Below are 24,755 nucleotides of genomic sequence, written 5' to 3' on the forward strand. Positions count from 1 at the left end.
GTAACCGCTGCTGTACTGACCCACAACATAGCGTCTAGGGACATCATGTTTTTCGGAGGCATATCACCTGCTCAGCCAACCGATTATGCTAAAGGTAAGCTGCCATGAATTTGAACTTGTAGCCATAGAGTTGTCCATAGCTTGCGCCGATATGCACACATGTGCTATAAAAAAAGAGCTCCTTTCGTTTCGGAGTCCTGTATCTGTAAATGCTACGTTGGTTCGAAGTTTAATGGTGCCTCAAAGAAAAAGAAGTTTTACAAGCAACATACAAATTGCTTTACGCCCATTTGAGAGTGCAATGGAAACCTTAATTAGCCAGCCACTGTACGAGAGTAACCCAACCAAGGCAATTTCATTACCGGTGCTGAGAGAGTTATGTGTCTTACTTAAACATGGCATCGAATTAGTCTCTCAGAACGAAGCGCAAACGCGGAGAGATCTCTGCTGGCTAAGTCGTTCCCGCTTCTCTCTCCGGTCCTTGCTTATATTTTTAAAGTCGGCGAGTCATTTGCATCAAAAATTGTCATTTAGTTCCACTCTCTAAATCAGTTCCATATGACATATGATTCAAGGCAGTAGAGAAACACGCTGCCGAAATAACTGCTCAGCAGTGCCATCGCACATGCCTCCCACAATATCAAAACGTGTTTTACCTTAGGATCACATGCTGCAAGGATGCCTTGAGGTAGATTTCGCGAGTGTTTTGTGCTCGTAGAAAAGTAGGAGAAAGAACGGATGCTTATTCCAGCCCACACACGGTCGTGCAGGAGCCGCCGTGTTGTCCTATAACCCGGGCAGCAATCGCTGGAGCTCCTAGGAATTCATTCCTGAGCTGAGATGCTACCACACTGCCGTCATCGTGGGAATCAACGACTTCATGGCAGCAGGCGAGTACAGTGCAAAACACCCGCTGCGAAAACAAAGTTAACGTCGGCTCTACGCGGCAGCCACGCAGTGTTACAGAGCTCCAAATTTCCCAAAACAAAAGGCTTTCAGTAATCTTTCGGTCCCCAAGCATGAGTTATACTTCTCTTCTCATATAGCTCGTTTCAAGTAGACGTTGCTGCGATGATTGAATGCGGACAGAGTTACTTATCTCCTGCTAATACCTTTACGTGACTATTTCGGGGACCCTTGTGCAGTATGAAAAGCTTCTAGCGAGCACTCGCCGTACGCCTTACATAAAATTTCATATTCACGAAACAAGAGAAACAATATGTGAGAAAAAGACTTTTCGCATAGTTTCACGTCCAGCAGTTTCCTTTTAACCCTAGCCTGCATGTAGTTGAAAAAACAGTCGCAGATCTTTTTGTGCTGCTAGTTTCACGCAAGAAGGAAGTACGTGAAATAATTTTCAGCTCAGAAAACTTAATAGGCATCTATGAGCACTTGCTGGTCGCTTGGTAACCTTACCTGCTTATGCACGGTAACATTCAACGCAAAAGAACATTTATGTGTCATATAACTTAGGATCTGCGTCTGTTGTCCCGTAGATAGTCTTAGGCACAGTGGGAATTCATCTCTAATCACATTTCCTTATTTTTTATTATCATTTCCCGCACTCACTTTTCGCATATACTGTCAGATGACCTCAACGGGCGACTACGACCGTGGTGCTAGAGACGAAACAGGCTTCAAGGGTCTTTCTGGTTTTTGCATCTTTGCAATGTGTCTTCACATACGAACAGCTTCGCGATCATTGCAATGCAATGCGGCGGCTGCTTACGATTGCGCGGCCTATACTTCCGTTCCTGCTACTCCTCATAAGCTATGCGCATAACTTGATTGTGACCGGCTTCCCACTGCACAGACGGCCTGGACAGTCTGTGCGTGGTGAGAAGTGGCCACATGCAGCCATCAAGCAAGGCCTTTTTATTCTCTTACAGATGGAACATTTGGATCCTGCTACCAACAATGAACAGCGAACGTGCCTTCCACGCCGCCATCGCCTGGCGCTACCACGTGATCATCTTCAGCAGTATCGCTCGCAACGGCCGGTGAGCTCACCTAGCCTGCACTGCGAATACAAAGTTTGCCACAGCCTGTATGAGGCCGCGAGAGTTGACTGTGACTACTACTAAAAGAAAAGCCATGAAGCATTTTTTCAAGCCGACCTGCACTTTTTGAGTTTGCATGGACTTTTCTTAGACCTGGCCCGGATGGGGGCGTATTTTTATATAGGGAGACGCGCCGCTTTTGAAACGCACGCGGTTGTGCCGCCGAACTTGCACTGCCACGGGCGTTTATGACAGGATTTACAAAGAAGACTTTTTACTGTACCATTTATATTTTACTTTGCTCTCTCCAGGGGAGGCTCTTTGGGGTAAAGATATGGCATCTGCGACAGATCATTTCCAATTTTGGCGGACGTCTCAAGGTTAGTGAATTGTCTTAAATAATAAGCTCGGTAGCTAATTTCTGTAATCAACTTTTTAACTATCAGAGTTAGGCGCCTAGTTGCAGCTAGAGGTTCATAGCCGATCGTTTGTAATAGCCATATCACTTTCTAGAACTCCGAAAATGCGATTATCCTCGGGGCTGTGGCTCGACTAAGTTTGGCTACATTGTGCCAAAATTATTGTGTTTTTGAAAGCATGCAGGCAAAGCAACCCCTCCACTTCACATACCCCCAAGGATACAATGTATACAAGCTTTCCACTGGTCCCGTACTCGGCTCATTTAGGGTGAAATGGTAGGGAAATGGGTCTTTGACACTAAATTGAGAATAGGAAAAATACCTTGAGCCATGGCGCTTTTTGGTCAAGGATGCCTTTGTGCCATAAAAGTCCATCTTCAAGTTAGATTTATATTAGAACGAAGCGTTGCCTATGGTATATACAGTGCATGGCGCCTTTCGGCAGACAAAATGATTCATAAAATACGTTTTATTCAAGAAAAGCATGTTGTATGTAAGCAGTTCTGCGTGATGTCACGCAGTTGAAAATGCAATTTTCTGTTTATTGTTGTATTCGCTATTCACCTCTCGTCAACCGTCTAACTTCTTTTTGCTTTACTGCTGTGCCAGTGATGATTTATATCATGTTTAAGTGCATATCCGACAACCATTTTTTTTTCTTAGGAACACCGTCTTCTCATTTTTCGTTTTATTTCGTTTAGACTGACGCCATATACCCAATGGAGCAGCGATGGGCCACTAAGAAATCCAGCCAGCGTTTGCTAAGTTCCGAAAACTGTAGATTAAAGACAAAATAATTTTTCAATTGTTAGCATCTACACTCTGTCGCGTCATTAAACTCATCGCTACTCGAGAAAGGCATGAGATATTTCGCCAATATATCAAAATAATCACCCATTTCATATCATACATGAACACATACGCTTCGGTAATACAGTACGAAGTACAGAGTGCTTCACATAGGACTTTTTTGATACAACTAGCCGTTTGAGTTAAAAAAGCGGTTTTTATCGGTATAACATTGTCAATGGTGTAGCACATCAGAAAACCGCTGAGACGTGCTAACTAGGAGGCTGGTTAGCTGATACTGAATTGTTATCTTTTTAGATAATTCTGTTAGGCTCCTTAATTATTCAGAGGAGCGTAGAACACCGTAAGTAATATCCATATCAATTTTTTTTCAAAAACGCGGTTACACTCGGCATTGGGGCCCGACAAATTTCGGCTATTTCGAATAGTTCGTGCCCAACAGAGGTTGCTTTCTTTGCCCGCAAGCTTCTCAATAGCGCACGTACTCTGGCGCGCTGGAGCCAAAATTTGTTTTACCACAGTGCCAAATGAGACCTCGCTTTCAAAATGCAAGAAACTAATATGGACATTGCTTATAATAGGCTACACGTCTCTGAAAATTAAGGAGCCTACAGTAATCGCGTGGACGGTGGTAACAGTTAAAGAATTAACTAATCAGTACTTGTTAACCAGCCTTCTATCTGGCACATCTCATCTGTATTGTGATGTACAACACGAATGTCAATGCTATGCCGAAGAAAAGAGTTCACTAACTCAAAAGGCCTATTTTTAGAAATTGTGTAACATTTTAGGTGAAACACTATGTATATTTATTTCATTGCAAATGTAAGTGGTCGCCTAGTATGGTTGGAGTGAAACAAATCTCCTTGTTCTGCAGTAAAACTCTCAGCATCAGGTTCACCTTTTCTTTTTCGCGAAATTTTGTACATCAATAAAAAAAAAGTGTACGCCACTGAATCAAAATTATCAGCGGTTCAGCTACTGCTCAACCTAGTTAGAGAGCGAAAGCTGTTCTGTTTCGGGCAAGCAGGCATGGCTTGCCGCCTGTAACTTTGAGTGCGTTCCGCACACAGGATTGGCAGCGCCGCCATCCTGCCAGGTGGGGTGTTAAATTAATTGTTGATCGCGAGACGTCGATCACCCAAAGAACGTTGTGGCTTATTGCTGCAGTGGCGCGTGCATGCCACAACGCTGTAAGCGCTAATGCATGCAGCCCACATCTCTCTCTCTTCGCCGCTAAGTACCTCAAAACGGATTCAGGCGTTCACTGTTATAAGGAGCCAGTTATGGGAATCCTTTCCTCGAAATTATCGGAGTCTAGAACGTTGTCAACGCCGACGGCAATCAACACAATGAACGCCAACGGTGCCGCGTTTCTGCTAAATTGTTGTGAATGCCGAAACATGCAGCGCACATCTGTCACGATGCACGAAGCACGACTGGGGAGTCAACTGTCCCAGGGGTAAAGTTATCGCATTTCCTTTGCTTTCAAAGATAATTGGATTGGTTTTGAAAATCCGATTTGGGGAAAGTGGCGCAGTACCTGTCTCACATATATCGATGAACACCCGAACCGCGCCGTAAAGAAGGGACAAACGTGGTTAGGCTCGAGGTCGTTCACGCTCATTCTCTGGCCTGCGTGGCGACTGCTTTACCAAGCGTAGTGAAGCTTTTCGCTCGAAAATGCATGTGTGTCGTTATGGAAACGGAAACCATGAACCAAATAGCAGGAGGTGGCGAGAAATTTACGTTACATTTTCTGTCTCCTCTTTCTTTATCGTGTGCTTTGGAAAAAATTCCAGGGATATTTGTTTGACAACGCGTTTGCAGGCACGACGTAACCGTTGCTGTACTGACCCCCAACATTGCGACTCGGGACATCATGTTATTCGGAGGCATATCACCTGCTCAGCCAACCGATTATGCTAAAGGTAAGCTGCCATGAATTTGAACTTGTAGCCATACAGTTGTCCATAGCTTGCGTCGATATGCACACGTGTGCTATAAAAAAAGAGCTCCATTCGTTTCGGAGTCCTTTATCTATGAATGTTACGTTGGTTCGAAGTTTAATGGTGCCTCAGAGAAAAAGCAGTTTTACAAGTAACATACAAATTGCTTTACGCCCATTTGAGAGAAAGAGTGCAATGGAAACCTTAGTTAGCCAGCCACTGTACGAGAGTAACCCAACCAAGGCAATTTCATTAGCGGTGCAGAGAGAGCTATGTGTCTTACTTAATTAAACATGGCATCGAATTAGTCCCTCAGAACGAAGCGCCAACGCGGAGAGATCATTCCTGGCTAAGTCGTTCCCGCTTCTCTCTCCGGTCCTTGCTGATATTTTTAAGTCATTTGCATCGAAAATTGTCATTTAGTTCCACTCTCTAAATCAGTTCTATATGACATATGATTCAAGGCAGTAGAGAAACGCGCTGCCGAAATAACTGCTCAGCAGTGCCATCGCACATGCCTCTCACAATAAACAGAACCTGTTTTTATTTTGGATCACTTGGTGCAAGGAGGCCTTGAGGTGGATTTCTTGAGTGTTTTGTGCTCGTACAAAAGTAGGAGAAAGAAAGGATGCTTATTCCAGCCCACACGCGGTACGTGCAGAAGCCGCCGTGTTGTCCTATGACCCGGGCAGCACTCGCCGATGCTCCAACAAATTCATTCCTGTGCTGAGGTGCTACCACACTGCCGTCATCGTGGGAATCAACGACTTCATGGCGGCAGGCGAGTACAGTGCAAAACGCCCGATACGAAAACAACGTTAATGTCGGCTCTAAGCGGCAGCCGCGCAGTGTTACAGAGCTCCAAATTTCCCAAAACAAAAGGCTTTCAGTAATCTTTCGGTCCCCAAGCATGAGTTATACTTCTCTCTTCTCATATAGCTCTTTTCAAGTAGACGTTGCTGCGATGATTGAATGCGGACAGAGTTACTTATCTCCTGCTAATACCTTTGCGTGACTATTTCGGGGACCCTTGTGCAGTATGGAAAGCTTCTAGCGAGCGCTCACCGTACGCCTTATATAAAGTTTCATATTCACGAAACAAGATAAACAAAATGTGTGAAAAAGAAACAGACTTTTCGCATAGATTCATGTCAAGCAGTTTCCGTTTAACCCTAGTCTGCATTTAGTAGAAAAAGTAGTTGCACATCTTTTTGTGCTGCTAGTCTCACGCAAGAAGGAAGTAGTGAAATAAATTCAACTCAGAAAACTTAATAGGCATCTCTAAGCACTTGCTTGTCGCTTAGTAAACTTACCTGCTTATGCACGGTAACATTCAACGCAAAAGAACATTTATGTGTCATATAACTTAGGATCTGCGACTGTTGTCCCGTAGATAGTCTTGTGCACAGTGGGACTTCATCTCTAATCACAGTTGATTTCACTTTTTTATTATCATTTCCCGCACTCACTTTTCGCATATACTGTCAGAGGACATCAACGGGCGACATCGACGCGCTGTGGTGCTAGAGACGAAACAGGCTTCAAGGGTCTTTCTGGTTTTTGCATCTTTGCAATGTGTCTTCACATACGAACAGCTTCGCGATCATTGCAATGCAATGCGGCGGCTGTTTACGATTGCGCGGCCTATACTTCCGATCCTGCTACTCGTTATAAGCTATGCTCATACTTGATTGTGACTGGCTTCCCACTACACAGACGGCCTGGACAGTCTGTGCGTGGCGAGCAGTGACCACATGCAGCCATCATCGAGCAAGGCCTTTATTCTGTTATGGAAAGAACAGGTGGATCCTGCTCCCAACAATGAACCGCGAACGTGTCTTCCACGCCGCCGTCGCTTGGCGCTACCACGTGACCATCTTCAGCAGTATCGATCGCACCGGCCGGTGAGCTCACCTAGCCTGCACTGGGAATCCAATGCTTGCCACAGCCTGTATGCGGCCTCTAGAGTAGACTTTGACAAATGATAAAAGAAAAGCAATGAAGCAGCTTTTCCAGCCGAACAGTACTTTTTGAGCCTACCTGGACTTGTTTTAAACCTGGTTCGCATGGAGCATTTTTTTTTTTACATAGAGAGACGCGCCGTTTTTAAAACGATCGCGGTCGAGCCGCCGAACGTGCACTGTAACGGGCGTTTATGCCAGGACTCACAGGGAACACTTCCTACTTTACCATTTACATTTTACTTTGCTCTTTACAGGCAAGGCTCCATAGGGTAATCTATTGGCCTTTGCGACATATCATTAACAGTTTTGAGGGACGTCGCAAAGTTAGTGAATTGTGTTATGTAATAAGCTCGGTAACTAATATCTGATAATTAACTTTTTACCTATCAGAGTTAGGCGCCTATTTGCAACTAACGGTTCGTAGCCGGGAGTTAGTAATAGCTATGTCACTTTCTTGAACTCCGAAAATGCGATTATCCTCGGTGCTGTGGCTCGACGAAATTTGGCTACATCGTGCCAAAATAATTGTGTTTTTGAAAACATGCATGCAAAGCAACCCCTCCACTGCAAATACCCCCGCGGATACAATCTATACCTGCTTTTCCCTGGTCTCGTACTCGGCTTATTTAGGGGTAAATGCTTAGGAAATCGGTCTCTGAACCTACCTTGAGAAGAAAAATACCTTGAGCCATGGCGCTTTTTGGCCAAAGATGCCCTCGCGCCTTAAAAATCCACCATCATCATGAATTTTTATTTATTTTGGGACGAAGAGTCGCCTATCGTATACTTAGTGCATGGCGCCATTTGGCAGACAAAAATATTCATGAAATATGTTTTATTAAAGAAATGCACGTTGCATGTAAGCAGTACTCGTGAATCGTGATGTCACGCTGCTGAAAATGCAATTTTCTTTTGATTGTTGTATTCGCTAATCACCTCTGGTCAACAAACAAACTTATTGCTTTACTGCTGTGCCAATGATGATTTTTATCTTGTTAATATGCATATCCGACGCCTATTTTTTTCTTAGAAATAACGTATTCTCATTTTTCTTTTTATTTCGTTTAGACTGACGCCATAGACACGATCAAACAGCGATGGGCCGCTAAGAAATCCAGCCAGCGTTTGCGAAGTTCCGTAAACTGTGGATTAAAGACGTAATAATTTTTCACTTGTTATCATCTACATCCTGTAGCGTCATTATCCTGCTCGCTGCTTGAAAAAGGAATCAAATATTGCGCCAATATATCATGCAAGAATACACATGCTTCGGTAATATAGTATGAAATAGAGATTGTTTCACCTACGACTGTATTTATAAAAATAGGTTTTCTGAGTTAGAAAAGCGCCTTTTCTCGGCATAGCATTGTCAGCGGTGTAGTGCATCAGTAAACAGCTGAGACGTGCTAAATAGCAGGCTGAATAACTAAACTGACTTGTAACTTTTTAACCATAACTGTTACGCCCCTTTATTATTGAGAGGCGTGTAGCACGCCGTAAGTAATATTCATACAAGCTTTTGTTTAATTAAAAAACGCAGTTACACTCGGCAGTGTGGCCCGACAACTTTTGGCTATTTCGACGAGTTACGTGCCCTGGAGAGGTTGCTTTCCCCACAAAGTTCTCAATAGCGCACACAATTTCGCGCGCTGTAGCCAAAATTTGTTGTACCACAGCGCCAAGGAAAACCTAGATTTCAAAATGCAAGAAACTAATATAGATATTGCTTATAATGGGCTACACGTCTCTTGAAATTAAGGAGCCTAAAAGTAATCGCGTGGACTGCGGTAATAGTTAAACAATTAACTAATGAGTACTAGTTAGCCAGCCTGCTGCTAACACATCTCATCTATATTGTGACGTATAAAACCAATATCAATGCTATGCCAAAGAAAGGAGTTTACTAACTCAAAACGCCTATTTTTAGAAACTGTGAAAAATTTTAGGTTAAACGTCTTGTATATTTATTCCATTGCAAATATAAGTGGTCGCCCTGTGTGGTTGGAGTGAAACAAGTATGCTTGTTCTGCAGTAAAACTCTCAATATGAGGTTCACGTTTTCTTTCTCGCCAGTTTTGTACACCAATAAAAAAATGTGTATGCCATTGAACCAAAATTAGAAGCTGTTCGGCTACTGCTCAACCTAGTTAGAGAGCGAAAGCTGTTCTGTTTCGGGCAAGCAGGCATGGCTTGCCGTCTGTAACGTTGAGTGCGTTCCGCACACTGGATTGGCAACGCGGCCACCCTGCCAGGTGGCTAATAAATAATTGTTGATCGCAAAACGTTGATCACCCGAATAACGCTGTGGCTTATTGCTGCAGTGGCGTGTGTCGGCCACAAGGTTGTCAGTGCTGATTGCACGCAGCCCACTTATCTCTCTCTGATTGACGTCGCGTACCTCGAAGCGCGATTGAGGCGTCCACTGTCCTAGGCAGCCAGTTAAGCGCCTCCCTTTCCTCGAAATTATCGCATTGTCAGTGCAATGAACACTACGAACGCCGACGGTCTTTAGCTTCAGTGCCACGTTTCTGCTACAATGTTGTGAATGCCAACGCATGAAGCGCACATCTGTCAACGTCACCACGTTGGTTAAAGCGCGGCTCAGGTTTTCCCTCTCCAAGGGGGGCCAGTTATCGCCCTTCCTTTTCTTTCAAAGAAAATTGGATTGGTTTTGAAAATTGGTTTTGAGGAAAGCGGCGCAGTAACTGTCTCACATATATCGGTGGACACCCGAACCGCGCCGTAAGGAAAGGACAAACGTGGTTAGGCTCAAGGTCGTTGACGCTCATTTTCTGGCCTACGTGACAACTGCTTTGCCTAGAGTAGGCAACCTATTCGCTTCAAAATGCGTGCGTGTGGTTGTCGAAACCGGAAACCATGAACCAAATGGCAGGAGGTGGCGAGAAATTTACGTTACATTTTCTGTCTCCTTTTTCTTTATCGTGTGGTTTGGAAAAAAATCCAGAGATTTTTGTTTGACAACACGTTTGCAGGGACGACGTAACTTCAGCTGTACTGATCCCCAACATTGTGACTCGGGACATCATGTTTTTTGGAGGCATATACCTGCCCAGCAAACCGATTATGCTAAAGGTAAGCTGCCATGAATTAGAACTTGTAGGCATAGAGTTGTCCATAGCTTGTGTCGATATGCACACGTGGGCTGTAAAAGCTCTTTTGTTTTGAAGTCCTGTATCTCTGAAAGTTGCGTTGGTTCGAAGTTTAATGTTGCCTCAGAGAAAAAGCAGTTTTACAAGGAACATATCAATTGCTTTACGTTCATTTGAGATAAAGAGTGCAATGGAAACCTCAATTAGCCAGCCACTTAACGAGAGTATCCCAACCAAGACAATTTCATTACCGGTGCTGAGAGAGATATGTGCCTTACTTAATTAAACATAACATCGAACTAGTCTCTCAGAACGCAGCGCAAGTGCGGAGAGATTACTCCTGGCTATATCCTTCCCGTTTCTCTCTCCGTTCCTTGCTGATATTTTTTAAGTCAGCGAGTCATTTGCATCGACAATTCTCACTTCTGGTAACGTCTAAATCAGTTCTATATGACTTAAGTTTCAAAAACATTACAAAAACACGCTGCCTAATTAACTGCTCAGCAGTGCCATCGCACATGCCTCCCACAATAAACAGAACCTGTTTTTATTTTGGATCACTTGCTGGAAGGAGGCCTTGGGGTAGAAAATTTCGCGAGTGTTTTGTGCTCGTAGAAAAGTAGGAAAAAGAAAGTATGCTTATTCCAGCCCACACGCGGTACGTGCAGGAGCCGCCGTGTTGTCCTATGACCCGGGCAGCACTCGCCGATGCTCTACAAATTCATTCCTGTGCTGAGGTGCTACCACACTGCCGTCATCGTGGGAATCAACGACTTCATGGCGGCAGGCGAGTACAGCGCAAAACGCCCGCAACGAAAACAACGTTAATGTCTGCTCTAGGCGGCAGCCGCGCAGTGTTACAGAGCTACAAATATGCCAAAAGAAAAGGCTTTAAGTAATCTTTCGGTCCCTATGCATGGGTGATAATGCTCTCTTCTCATATAGCTCTTTAGAAGTAAAAGTTGCTCCGATGATTGAATGCCAACATAGTTACTTATCTCCTGCTAATACCTTTATGTGACTATTTCCAGCACCCTTGTGTAGTAAGAAAAGCTTCTAGCGAGCACTCGACGTACGCCTTACATAAAGTTTCATATTCACGAAACAAGATGATCGAAATTTGAGAAAAAAAAGACGTTTCGCATAGTTTCACGTCGAGCAGGTTAATTTCAACTCTAGCCTGCATTTAGCAGAAAAACTATTTGCAGATCTCTTTGTGCTGCTAGTTTCATTCAAGAATGAAGTACGTGAAATAAATTGCAACTCAGAAAACTGAACAGGTATCTCTAATCCCCAGCTTGTCGGTTGGTAGCTTTACCTGCTTATGCATGATAACATTCAACGCAGTAGAACATCTACGTGCCATAAAACTGAGGATTCGCGACTGTTGTCCCGTGGATAGTCTTATGCACAGTGGGACTTCATCTCTAACCACATTTCATTTCAATTTTTTTATTATCATTTCCCGCACTCACTTTTCACGTATGCTGTCAGAGGAGCTCAACAGACGACTACGACGCCGCGTGGTGCTAGAGACGAAACAGGCTTCAAGAGTCTTTCTGGTTTTTGCATCTTTGGAATGTGTCTTCAAATACGAACAGCTTGGCGATCTTTGCAGGCAATGCGTCGGCTGATTACGATTGCGCGGCCTATACTTCCGATCATGCTACTCGTTATAAGCTATGCGCATACTTGATTGTGACCGGCTTCCCACTACACAGACGTCCTCGACAGTCTGTGCGTGGCGAGCAGTGACCACATGCAGCCTTCGAACAAGGCGTTCTTATTCTGTTACAGAAGGAACAGGTGGATCCTGCTACCAACAATGAATAGCGAACGTGCCTTCCACGCCGCCGTCGCCTTGCCCTACCACGTGATCATCTTCAGCAGTATCGACCGCACCGGCCGGTGAGCTCACCTAGCGTGCCACAGCCTGTATGCGGCCGCGAGAGGAGACTGTGACAACTGCTAAAAGTCATGAAGCAGTTTTTCCAGCAGACCTGCACTAAGCCTGATTCGCATGGGGCGTATTTTCACATAAATAGAAAAGCCCCTTTTGAAACGCACGCGGTTGTGCAGCCGAACTTGCTCTGTCACGGGCGTATATGCCAGGATTTACAAGAGAGACTTTTTACTTTACCATATACATTTTACATTGCTCTTTACAGGAGAGGATCTTTAGGATAAAGATATGGCTCTCTGCGACATATCATTTCCAATCTTGGCCGACGTCGCCAAGTTAGTGAAGTCTTAAATAATAAGCTCGGTAACATTTCTGTAATCAACTTTTTAACTATCAGAGTTGCAGCTAGAGGTTTGTAGCCGATCGTTAGTAATAGCCATATCACTTTCTAGAACTCCGAAAATGTGATTATCCTCGGTGCTGTGGCTCGACTAAGTTTGGCTACATCGTGCCAAAATTATTGCTTTTTTGAAAGCATGCAGGCAAAGCAACCCTTCAACTGCACATACCACCGCGGATACAATGTATACAAACTTTCCGCTGGTCTCGTACTAAGTTTATTTAGGGTGAAATGCTTAGGAAATGGGTCTTTGACCCTACCTTGAGAATAAGAAAAATACCTTGAGCCATGGCGCTTTTTGGTAAAGGATGCCTTTGCGCCATAAAAATCCATCATCTTGAAGATTGGTTTATATTGGGACGAAGCGTTGCCTACCGTATATACAGTGCATGGCGTCTTTCGGTAGACAAAATGATTCATAAAATACGATTTATTCAAGAAAAGCATGTTGTATGTAAGCAGTTCTCGTAATGTCACGCTGGCGAAAATGCAATTTTCTGTTGATTGTTGCATTCGCTATTCACCTCTGGTGAACAAACTAACATATTGCTTTACTGCTGAGCCAGTGATGATTTATATCATGTTTAAATGCATATCCGACAACCAATTTTTTTCTAAGGAATACCGCCTTCTCATTTTTCTTTTTATTTCGTTTAGACTGACGCCATATACCCAATGGAGCACCGATGGGCCACTAAGAAATCCAGCCAGCGTTTGCTAATATCCGAAAACTGTGGATTAAAGACGTAATAATTTTTCAATTGTTATCGTCTACATTCTGTGGCGTCACGAAGCTGCTCGCTACTCGAGAAAGGCATGAGATATTTCGCCAATATATCAAAATAATCATCCATTTCATACCATCCATGAATACATATGCTTTGGTAATACAGTATGAAATACAGAGTGTGTCACGTAAAACTTTTTTTTATAAAAGTAGGCGCTTTGAGCTACAATTGCGGTTTTTATCGGCAAAACATTGTCAATGGTGTAGCACATGAGAAAACAGCTGTGGCGTGCTAACTAGCAGGCTGTTAAACTAAGGCTGAATTGTTAACTTCTGAGATGATTCTGTTAGGCTCCTTAATTATTGAGAGGCACGTAGAACACCGTAAGTAATATCCATATCAATTTTTTTAGACTTTCAAAACGCAGTTACACTCGGCATTGGGGCCCGACAAAGTTTGTCTATTTCGACTAGTTACTTGCCCTGTCGAGGTTGCTTTGCCCGCAAGCTTCTCAATAGCGCACGTACTTTGGCGCGCTGTAGCAAAAATTTGTTGTACAACAGGGCCAAGGGAAACTTCGCTTCAAAATGCAAGAAACTAATATGGATATTGCTTATTATAGGCTACACGCCTCTGAAAATGAAGGAGCCAAACAGTAATCACGTGAACTGTTGTAATAGTTAACGAATAAACTAATCAATACAAGTTAACCAGCCTGCTAGCTGGCACATCTAATCTGTATTGAGATGTTCAGCACCAATGTTAATGCTATGCCGAAGAAAGGAGTGTACAAACTCAAACGGCCTATATTTAGTAAGTGTGTAAAATTTTAGGTGAAACATCATGTATATTTATTTCATTGCAAATGTAAGGGATTGGCGTGTATGGTTGAAGTGAAACAAATCTGCTTGTTCTGCTGTAAAACTGTCAACAACAGGTTCACCTTTTCTTTTTCGCGAGATTTTGTACACCAATAAAAAAAGTATACGCCACTGAACCAAAATTACGAGCGGTTCAGCTACTGCTGAACCTATTTAGAGACCGAAAGGTGTGCTGTTTTGGGTAAACAGGCATGGCTTGCCGTCTTTAACGTTGAGTGCGTTCTGCACTCTGGATTGGCAGCGCGGCCACCCTGTCAGGTGGTGGTTAAATTGTTGACAGCGAGACTTTGATCCCCCCCAATAACGGTGTGGCTTATTGCGGCAGAGGCGCGTGTCTGCCACAACACTGTAAGCGCTAATGCATGCAGCCCACATCTCTCTCTCTCTCATTGCCGCTAAGTACCTGAAAGTGCGATTGAGGCGTCCGTTGTCATAGTAGAGAGGCAGTTATAGGCCTCCCTTTCCTCGAAATTATGAGAGTCTACAACGTTCTCAACGCCGACGGCAATCAACACAATGAACGCCAACGGTCTTTAGCTTAAGTGCCGCGTTTCTGCTAAATTGTTGTGAACGCCAACGCATGCAGCGCACATCTGTCCCGACCACCACTTAAATTAAAGCACGACTGAGGAGTCCACTGTTCCAGGGGTAAAGCTATCGCCTTTCCTTTGCTTTCGGAGAAAAATGGATTGGTTTTGAAACTCGGTTTTGTGGAAAGTGGCGCAGTAACTGTGCCACATATATCGATGGACACTCGAACCGCGCCGTAAGGAACGGACAAACGTGGTTAGGCTCGAGGTCGTTCACGCTCATTCTGTGGCCTACGTGCCGACTACTTTACCTAACGTAGGCAAGATTTCCTCTCCAAAATGCGTTTGTGTGGTTGTCGAAACCGGAAATCATGAACCTAATAGCAGGAGGTGGCAAGAAGTTTACGTTACATTTTCTGTCTCTCTTTTCTTTATCGTGTGTTTTGGAACAAATTCCTGGGATCTTTGTTTGACAACGCGTTTGCAGGGACTACGTATCCGCTGCTGTACTGAACCTCAACATTGTGACTGGGGACACCATGTTTTTCGGAGGCATATCGCCTGCCCAGCCAACCGATTATGCTAAAGGTAAGCTGCACTGAATTGGAACTTGTATGAATAGAGTTGTCCGTGGCTTGCTTCGATATGCACACGTGTGCCATAAAAAGAGCTCCATTCGTTTCGGAGCCCTGTTTCTCTGAATATTACGCTGGTTCGCAGTTTAATGTTGGCTGAGAGAAAAAACAGTTTTGCAAGCAACATACAAATTGTTCTACGCCCATTTTAGAGAAAGAGTGCAATGAAAACCTTAATAAGCCATCTACTTTACGAGAGCAACCCAACCAAGAAAATTTCATTACCGGGGCTGAGAGCGTTATGTGCTTTACCTAATTAATCATAACATCATATTAGGCTCTCAGAACAAAGCGCAAGCACGAAGAAATCACTCCAGGTTATATCGTTCCCGCTTCTCTGTCCGGTCCTTGCTTATATTTTCTAAGTCGGCTAGTCATTTGCATCGACAATTCGCACTTCTGGAACTCTCTAAATCATTTCCATATGACGTAAGATTCAAGGCATTAGAAAAACATGCTGCCTAATTAACTGCTTAGCAGTGTCAGCGCACATGCCTCCCACAATAAAAGAACCTGTTTTTATTTTGGATCACTTGCTGCAAGGAGGCCTTGGTGTAGACAATTTCGCGAGTGTTTTGTGCTCGTAGAAAAGTAGGAAAAAGAAAGGATGCTTATTCCAGCCCACACGCGGTACGTGCAGGACCCGCCGTGTTGTCCTATGACCCGGGCAGCACTCGCCGATGCTCCTACAAATTCATTCCTGTGCTGAGGTGCTACCACACTGCCGTCATGGTGGGAATCAACGACTTCATGGCGGCAGGCGAGTACAGCGCAAAACGCCCGATACGAAAACAACGTTAACGTCGGCTCTACGTGGCAGCCGCGCAGTCTTACAGAGCTACAAATATGCCAAAACAAAAGGCTTTCAGTAATCTTTCGGTCCCCAAGCATGAGTTATAGTTCTCTCTTCTCATATAGCTCTTCTCAAGTAACAGTTGCTCCGATGATTGAATGCGAACAGAGTTACTTATCTTCTGGTTATACCTTTATGTGACTATTTCGAGCACCCTTGTGTAGTGTGAAAAGCTTTTAGCGAGCACTCGACGTACGCCATGTAAAGTTTCGTATTCACAAAACAAGCTAAACGAAATTTGAGAAAAAGAAAAACACATTTCGCATAGTTTCACGTCGAGCAAGTTAACTTTAACCCTAGCCTGCATTTAGTTGAAAAAGTAGTCGCAGAACTTTTTGTGCTGCTAGTTTCACGCGAGCAGGAAATATGTGAAATAAATTGCAACTCAGAAAACTTAACAGGTATCTCTAAGCTCCTGCTTGTCGCTTGATAGCCTTACCTGCTTATGCACGGTAAAATTCAACGCAAAAGAACATTTATGTGTCATAAAACTTAGGATCTGCGACTGTTGCCCCGTAGATACTCTTGTGCACAGTGGGACTTCATCTCTAATCACAGTTCATTTCACTTTTGTATTATCATTTCCCGCACTCACTTTTCACGAATACTGTCAGAGGAGCTCAACGTCCGACTACGACGCACCATGGTGCTAGAGACGAAACAGGCTTCAAGGGTCTTTCTGGTTTTTGCTTCTTTGCAATGTGTCTTCACATGCGAACAGCTTGGCGATCATTGCGGGCAATGCGTCGACTCCTTACGATTGCGCGGCCTATACTTCCGATCCTGCCACTCGTCATAAGCTATGCGCATAACTTGATTGTGACCGGCTTCCCACTGCACAGACGGCCTGGACAGACTGTGCGTGGTGAGAAGTGGCCACATGCAGCCATCGAGCAAGGCCTTTTTATTCTGTTACAGATGGAACATTTGGATCCTGCTACCAACAATGAACAGCGAACGTGCCTTCCACGCCGCCGTCGCCTGGCGCTACCACGTGACCATCTTCAGCAGTATCGATCGCACCGGTTGGTGAGCTCTCCTAGCCTGCACTGCGAATACAAAGTTTGCGACAGCCTGTATGCGGCCGTGCGAGTGGACTGTGACAACTGTTAAAAGAAAAGCCATGAAGCAGTTTTACCAGCTGACCAGTAATTTTTGAGCCTACCTGGACTTTTTAAGCCTGGTTCGCATAGAGCATTTCTTTACATAGGGACACGCGTGGCTTGTGAAACGCACGCGGTTGTGCCGCCGAACTTCCGCTGTCATGGGCATTTATACCAGGATTTACAAGGGAGACTTGTTACTTTACCAGTTACATTTCACTTTGTTCTTTAAAGGGAAGGCTATTTGTGGTAAAGATATGGCCTGTGCGACATATCATTACCAGTGTTGGCGGACTTCGCAAAGTTAGTGAGTTGTCTTAAATAAGCTGGGTGACTAATTTCTGAACATAACTTTTAACTATCAGAGTGAGGCGTCTAGTTGCAACTAGAGGTCCGTAGCCGGTCGTTAGTAATAGCTATATCATTTTCTAGAACTTCGAAAATGCGATTATCCTCGGTGCTGTGGCTCGACTAAATTTGGCTACATCGTGCCAACATTATTGCGTTTCCGAAAGCTTGCAGGCAACGCAACCCCTCCAGTGACCGTTCCCACCGGGGTTACGATGTGTACAATCTTTCCCTTGGTCCCGTACTCGGCTTATTTAGTTTGAAATGCTTAGGAAACGGGTATTTGACCCTACCTTGAGGAGAAAGAAAATAGCTTCAGCCATTGCGCTCTTTGGTCAAAGATGCCCTTGGGCCATAAAATCCATCATCATCAAGTTAGATTTAGTTTGGGACGAAGCGTTGCCTATCGTATATACAGTGCGTGGTGTTTTTTGGCAGACAGAACCATTCATGAAATATGTTTTATTCATGAAAGGCATGTTTTATGTAAGGAGTACTCGTGATGTCACGCTGATGAAAATGCAATTTTCTCTTGATTGTTGTATTGTTGTATTGTATTGTTGTATTGTTGATTGTTGTATTGTTATATCATGTTGATATGCATATCCGACACCCATTTTTTTCTTAGGAACACAGTCTTCTCATTTTTCTTTTTGTTTTGTTTAGACTGACGCCATGGCCCCAATGTAGCAGCGATGGGCCGCTAAGAAATTCAGCCAGCGCTTGCTCTATTCCGAAAACTGTGCATTAAAGATGTAATAATTTTTCACTTGTTATCATCTACATTCTGTCGCGTCATTAAACTGCTCGCTGCTCGAGAAAGGCGTAAGATATTTCGCCTATATATCAAAATAATCACTGTATTCTTACCATGCATTAATACATATTCTTCAGAAATATAGTATGAAATAGGGTTTCACGTAACACTTTACTTTATTTATGAAAATAGGCTGAGTTAGAAAAGCGCCTTTTCTCGGCATAGCATTTTCGGAGGTGTAGTACATCACTGAACAGCTTAGACGTGCTAACTAGCAGGCTGATTAACTATATTGAACTGTAACTTTATAACAATTACTGTTACGTTCCATTATTATTGAGAGGCGTGTAGCACACCGTAAGTAATATTCTTATAGGGATTTTTTTTAAATTTCAGAACCGCGTTACACTCGGCATTGAGGCCCGACAAAGTTTCGCTATTTCGACTAGTTACGTGCCCTTTAGAGGTTGCTTTGCCCGAAAGGTTCTCGATAGCGCACATAATTTAGCGCGCTGCAGCCAAAATTTGTTGTACGACAGCGCCACGAGAAACCACGCTTTCAAAGTGCAAGAAACTAATATGGATATTGCTTATAATGGTCTACACGCCTCTCAAAATTAGGCAGCCTAACAGTAATCGCGTGTACTGTGTTAATAGCTAAAATTAACTTATAAATACTGGTTAACCAGCCTTCTAGCTTGCACATCTCATCTGTATTGTGATGTACAACACCAATATCAATTTTATGCCGAATAAAGGAGTTTACTAAATCAAAAAGCCTATTTTTAGAAATTGTGTAAAATTTTAGGTTAAACACAATGTATAATTATTGCGTTGCAAATGTAACTGGTCGCCCTGTGTGGTTGGATTGAAACAAATCTGCTTGTTCTGCAGTAAAACTCTCAACATCAGGTTCAGGTTTTATTTTTCACTAGTATTGTACACCAGTAAAAAAAAGTGTACGCCATTGAACCAAAATTAGCAGCGGTTCAGCTGCTGCAGAACATAAAGAGGGAAAGCTTTGCTGTTTCGGGCAAGCGGACATGGCTTGCCGTATGTAAAGTTGAGTGCGCTCCGCACACTGGATTGGCAGCGCGGTCAACCTGCCTGGTGGTAGTTAAATTAATTGTTGACCGCGAGACGTTGATCACCCCAAGAACGCTGAGGCTTATTGCTGCAGTGGCGCGTGTCGCCACAACGTTGTCAGTGCTGACTGCATGCAGCCCACATATCTCTCTCTGATTGCCGTCGTGTACCTCGAAGTGCGATTGAGGCGTCCACTGTCCCTTGCAGCCAGTTATGCGGCTCCCTTTCCTCGAAATAATCCCGTTGTGAACGCCGACGGCAATGAACACTGCGAACGCTGACGGTCGTTGGCTTCAGTGCACCGTTTCTGCTACAATGTTGTGAATGCCAACGTATGCAGCGCACATCTGTCACGGTCACTACGTAGGTTAAAGCGAATCAGGTGTTCCCTCTCCCAGGGGGCCAGTTATCGCCTTTCCTTTCCTTTCGAAGAAAATTGGATTGGTTTTGAAAATTTGCTTTGAGGAAAGTGGTGCAGTAACTGTCTCACATATATCAGTGGACACCCGAACCGCGCCGTAAGGAAGAGACAAACGTGGTTAGGCTCAAGGTCGTTGAAGCTCATTTTCTGGCCTATGTGACGACTGCTTTCCATAGCGTAGTCAACCTTTTCGCTTCAAAATGCGTGCGTGTGGTTGCCCAAACCGGAAACCATGAACCAAATGGCAGGAGGTGGCGAGAAATTTACGTTACATTTTCTGTCTCGTTTATCTTTATCGTGTGCTTTGGAAAAAAATCGAGAGATTTTTGTTTCACAACACGTATGCAGGGACGAAGTAACTGCAGCTGTACTGATCCCCAACATTGTGACTCGGGACATCATGTTTTTTGGAGGCATATCACCTGCCCAGCCAACCGATTATTCTAAAGGTAAGCTGCCCTGAAGTGTAAATTGTAGGCATAGAGTTGTCCATAGCTTGCGTTGATATGCACATGTGTGTCATAAAAAAGAGCTCCATTCGGTTCGGAGTCATGTATCTCTGAAAGCTAAGTTGGTACGCAGTTTTATGTTGGCGCAGAGAAAAAACCGATTTACAAGCAACATATAAATTGTTTTAGAGCCATTTGAGAAAAAGACTGCAATGGAAACCTTAATTAACCAGCTACTGTACGAGAGTAACCCAACCAAGGCAATTTCATTACCGTTGCTGAGAGAGTTATGTGCCTTACTTAATTGAACATAACATCGAATTAGTCACTCAGAACCAAGCGCAAGCGTGGAGATATCACTCCTGGCTGCATCTTTCCCGCTTCTCTCTCCGTTCCTTGCTCATATATTTTAAGTCAGCGAGTTATTTTCATCGAAAATTGTCATTTTTGCAATCTCTAAATCAGTTCCATGTGACGTATAATTCAAGGTAGTAGAAAAGCACGCTGCCTAAATAACTGCTCAGCAGTTTCATCGCACATGCCTCCCACAATAACAGGTGTTTTACCCCTGGATCACATGCAGCAAGGAGGCCTTGAGGTAGAACAATTCGCGACTGTTTGGTGATCGTAGAAAAGTAGGAGAAAGAAGGGATGCTTATTCAAGCCCACACTCGGTACGTGCAGGAGACGCCGTGCTGTCCTATGACCCGGGCAGCAATCGCTGGAGCTCCTACAAATTCATTCCTGAGCTGAGGTGCAACCACACAGCCGTCATCGTGGGCATCATGGCAGTAGGCATCATGGTGGACTTCATCGCGGCAGGCGAGTACAGTGTAAAACTCCCGGTACGAAAACAACGTTAACGTCGGCTCTAGGCGGCAGCCGCGCAGTCTTACAGAGCTACAAATGTCCCAAAAGGAAATGCTTTCCTTAATCTCTTGGTCCCCAAGAATGAGTGATACGCACACTTTAACTGCTCTCTTCTCATTTAGCTTTTTTCAAGGAAAAGTTGGTCTGATGGTTGAATGAGAACAGAGTTACTTATCTTGTGCTTGCACCTTTCTGTGGCCATTTCGGGCACCCTTGTCTAGTTTGAAGAGCTTCTAGTGAGAGCTCGTCGTACACCTTACAAAAAGTTTCATATTCACGAATCAAGGTAAACAAAATATTAGAATAAGAAAAGGAAGTTTCGCTTAGTTTCACGTCCAGCAGGTTCCTTACAACCCTAGCCTGCATTTAGCAGAAAAACTAGTTGCATATCTCTTTGTGCTGCTAGTTTCATGCAAGAAGGGAGTACGTGAAATAAATTTCAACCCAGAAAATTAATAGGCATCTCTAAGCATCTGCTTGTCGCTTGGTAATGTTACCTGCTTATGCACGATGAAACTGAACGCAATAGAACATTTATGTGCCATAAAACTTGGGATCTGCGACTGTTGTCCCGTAGATAGTCTTGTGCACAGTCGGACTTCATCTCTAACCACAGTTCATTGGATTTTTTATTATCATTTCTCGCACTCACTTTTCACGTATGCTGTCAGAAGAGCTCAACGGGCGACTACGACGCACCGTGGTGCTAGAGACGAAACAGGCTTCCAGGGTGTACCTGGTTTTTGCTTCTTTGCATTGTTCCTTCACATACGAACAGCTTGGCGATCATTGCAGGAAATGCGGCGGCTGCTTACGATTGCACGGCCTATACTTCCGATCCTGCTACTCGTCATAAGCTATGCGCATACTTTATTGTGACCGGCTTCCCACTGCACAGACGTCCTGGACAGCCTGTGCATGGTGAGCAGTGGCCCCATGCCGCCATTGAACAAGGCCTTTTTATTCTTTTACAGAAGGAACACGTGGATCCTGCTACCAACAATGAACAGCGAACGTGCCTTCCACGCCGCCGTCGCTTGGCGCTACCACGTGATCATCTTCAGCAGTATCGACCGCACCTGCCGGTGAGCTCACCTAGCTTGGAACAGCCTGTATGCGGCCTCGAGACTAGACTCTGACAACTGCTAAAAGAAAAGCCATGAAGCAATTTTTCCAGCCGACCTGCACTTTTTGAGCCTGCATGTACTTTTTTTAAGCCTGGTCTTCATGGGGCGTTTTTTACGTTGGGAGACGCGCCGCTTTTGAAACGCACGCGGTCGTGCCGCCGAACTTGCACTGTCACGGGGGTTGATGCCAGGTTTACAAGAAAGACTTCTTACTTTACCATTTATATTTTACTTTGCTCTTTACAGGCAAGGCTCTATGGCGTAAAGATATGGCCTTTGCGACATATCATTACCAGTGTTGGCGGACGTCGCAAAGTTAGTGAATTATCTTAAGCAATAAGCTCGGTACCAAATTTCTGATAATCAACTTTTTAACTATCAGAGTTTGGTGCCTAGTTGCAACCAGAGGTTCGTAGCCGGTCGTTAGTAAGAGCCATATCACTTTCTAGAACTCCGAATTTGCGATTATCCTCGGGGCTGCGGCTCGACTAAGTTTGGCTACATCGTGCCAAAATTATTGCGTTTTCGAAAGCATGCAGGCAAAGCAACCCCTCCACTGCACATACCTCCGTGGATACAATGTGTACAATATTTTCCTGGTCTTGTACTCGCTTATTTCGGGTGAAATGCTTAGGAAATGGGTCTTAGACCTTACCTTGAGAGGAAGAAAAATACCTTGAGCCATGGCGCTCTTTGGCCAAAGATGCTCTTGCGCCTTAAAAATCTATCATCACCATTAGGTTGTATTTATTTTGGGACAAAGAGTTGCCTATCGTATATTTAGTGCATGGCGCCGTTAGGCAGACAAAAAATATTCATGAAATATATTTTATTCAAGAACGGCATGTTGTATGTAATGAGTGTTGTGTATATTCGTGATGTCACGCTGCTGAAATTGCAATTTTCTCTTGATTGTCGTATTTCGCTAGTCACCTCTGATCAACAATCTAATTTATTATTGATTATTGCTGTGCCAGTGATTTATATCATGTTTACATGCACATCCAACACCGATTTTTTTCTTAGGAGTGCTGCCTTCTCAATTTTCTTTTTGTTTAGTTCGTTACGACTGAAGCCATGGACCCGATGGAGCAACGATGGACCGCTAAGAAATCAAGTCAGCGTTTTCTCATTTCCGAAAACTGTGCAATAAAGTTGTAATTTTTGTCTTCTTATCATCGAAAATCTGAAGCGTAATTAAACTGCTCGCTACTCGAGAAACACATGAGATATATCGCCAAGTTATCAAAATAATCGCCAATTTCATATCACTCATGAATACATGTGCTTCGGTAGCACATTATGAAATGCAGTATTTCACCCAAGATTTTGCTTAATTTTTAAAATAGGCTTTTTAGTTAGAAAAGCGCATTTTATCGGCATAGTATTGTCAGCGGTGTAGTACATCAGTTAACAACAGAGACGTGCTAAATATCAGACAGGTTAACTAAACTGACTTGTAAGTTTTTAACAATTCCTGCTACGCTCTTTAATTATTGAGAGGCGCGCAGCACACGTGAGTAATATTATTTATAACCTTCTTGTTTTAATTTAAAAAACGCGATTAAATTCGGCATTGTGGCCCGACAAAATCTGGCTATTTCTACTAGGTCCGAGCCCTGTAGAGGTTGCTTTGCCCGCAAGCTTCTCAACAGCGCAAATATTTTGGCGCGCTGCAGCCAAAATTTGTTGTACCGCAACGCCAAGGAAAACATCGCCTTCTAAATGGAACAACTAACATGGATTTTGCTTATGATGGGCTACACGCCTCTGAAAAACAAGAAGCCTAACAGTAATAACGTGGACTGTGGTACTAATTAAATAATAAACTATTCAATACTAGTTAACCAGTCTCCTAACTGGGGCACCTCATCTGCATTGTGACGTACAACACCTCGGTAAATGCTATGCCGAAAAACGCACTGTTCTAAACTCAAAAGGCCTATCTTTAGAAATTATTTAAAATTTTAGGTGAAACATTGCGTATATTTATCCCATTGCAAATGTAATTGGTCGCCTTGTACTTTTAAAACGAAACAAACACAGCTGCTTGTTGTTGTTGGTGCCTTCGTGACATGGCACATATCCACGGCGGGTAATTGGCCGGGGTTCACAGGAGAGACCTCAAAGAACTGATGCCAAGCTAATAATTGTGCCTTGGGTGAAATTTTAGAGTAATTAAAAAAGATTAGGAAGAAACAAAATATCGGGAGAGAATATCTGAGAATTAAATATAAGAAAATACCCCAAGGCCGTTTTAAATGCGAAAGCCGGTAGCTGTTTTGTAAATGTGGAGGTATTCGCAAACTTGATTCAATGCGAAACCCTTGGCGCTCGCGCAGTGATTGTGATTTGCAGTGATTGTTCGTTCTTCCAATCTGCCGCCGCAACACTTTATCGCTTTGTTTGCGA

At 43.8% G+C, this 24,755-nt stretch overlaps 1 long non-coding RNA gene across 1 annotated transcript; it reads left to right on the forward strand.

Annotated features, from left to right (window-relative positions):
* Positions 1–12,101: 12,101 nt before the first annotated feature.
* Positions 12,102–16,083, forward strand: LOC144130293 (uncharacterized). Its single transcript, XR_013314051.1, has 3 exons — positions 12,102–12,160; positions 15,182–15,282; positions 15,970–16,083. It is a non-coding gene; the product is annotated as an uncharacterized LOC144130293 (long non-coding RNA).
* The last annotated feature ends 8,672 nt before the right edge of the window (positions 16,084–24,755 follow it).

This window comes from Amblyomma americanum, chromosome 4 (genome assembly GCF_052857255.1).
Source record: "Amblyomma americanum isolate KBUSLIRL-KWMA chromosome 4, ASM5285725v1, whole genome shotgun sequence".
NCBI classification, from domain to species: Eukaryota; Metazoa; Arthropoda; class Arachnida; order Ixodida; family Ixodidae; genus Amblyomma; species Amblyomma americanum.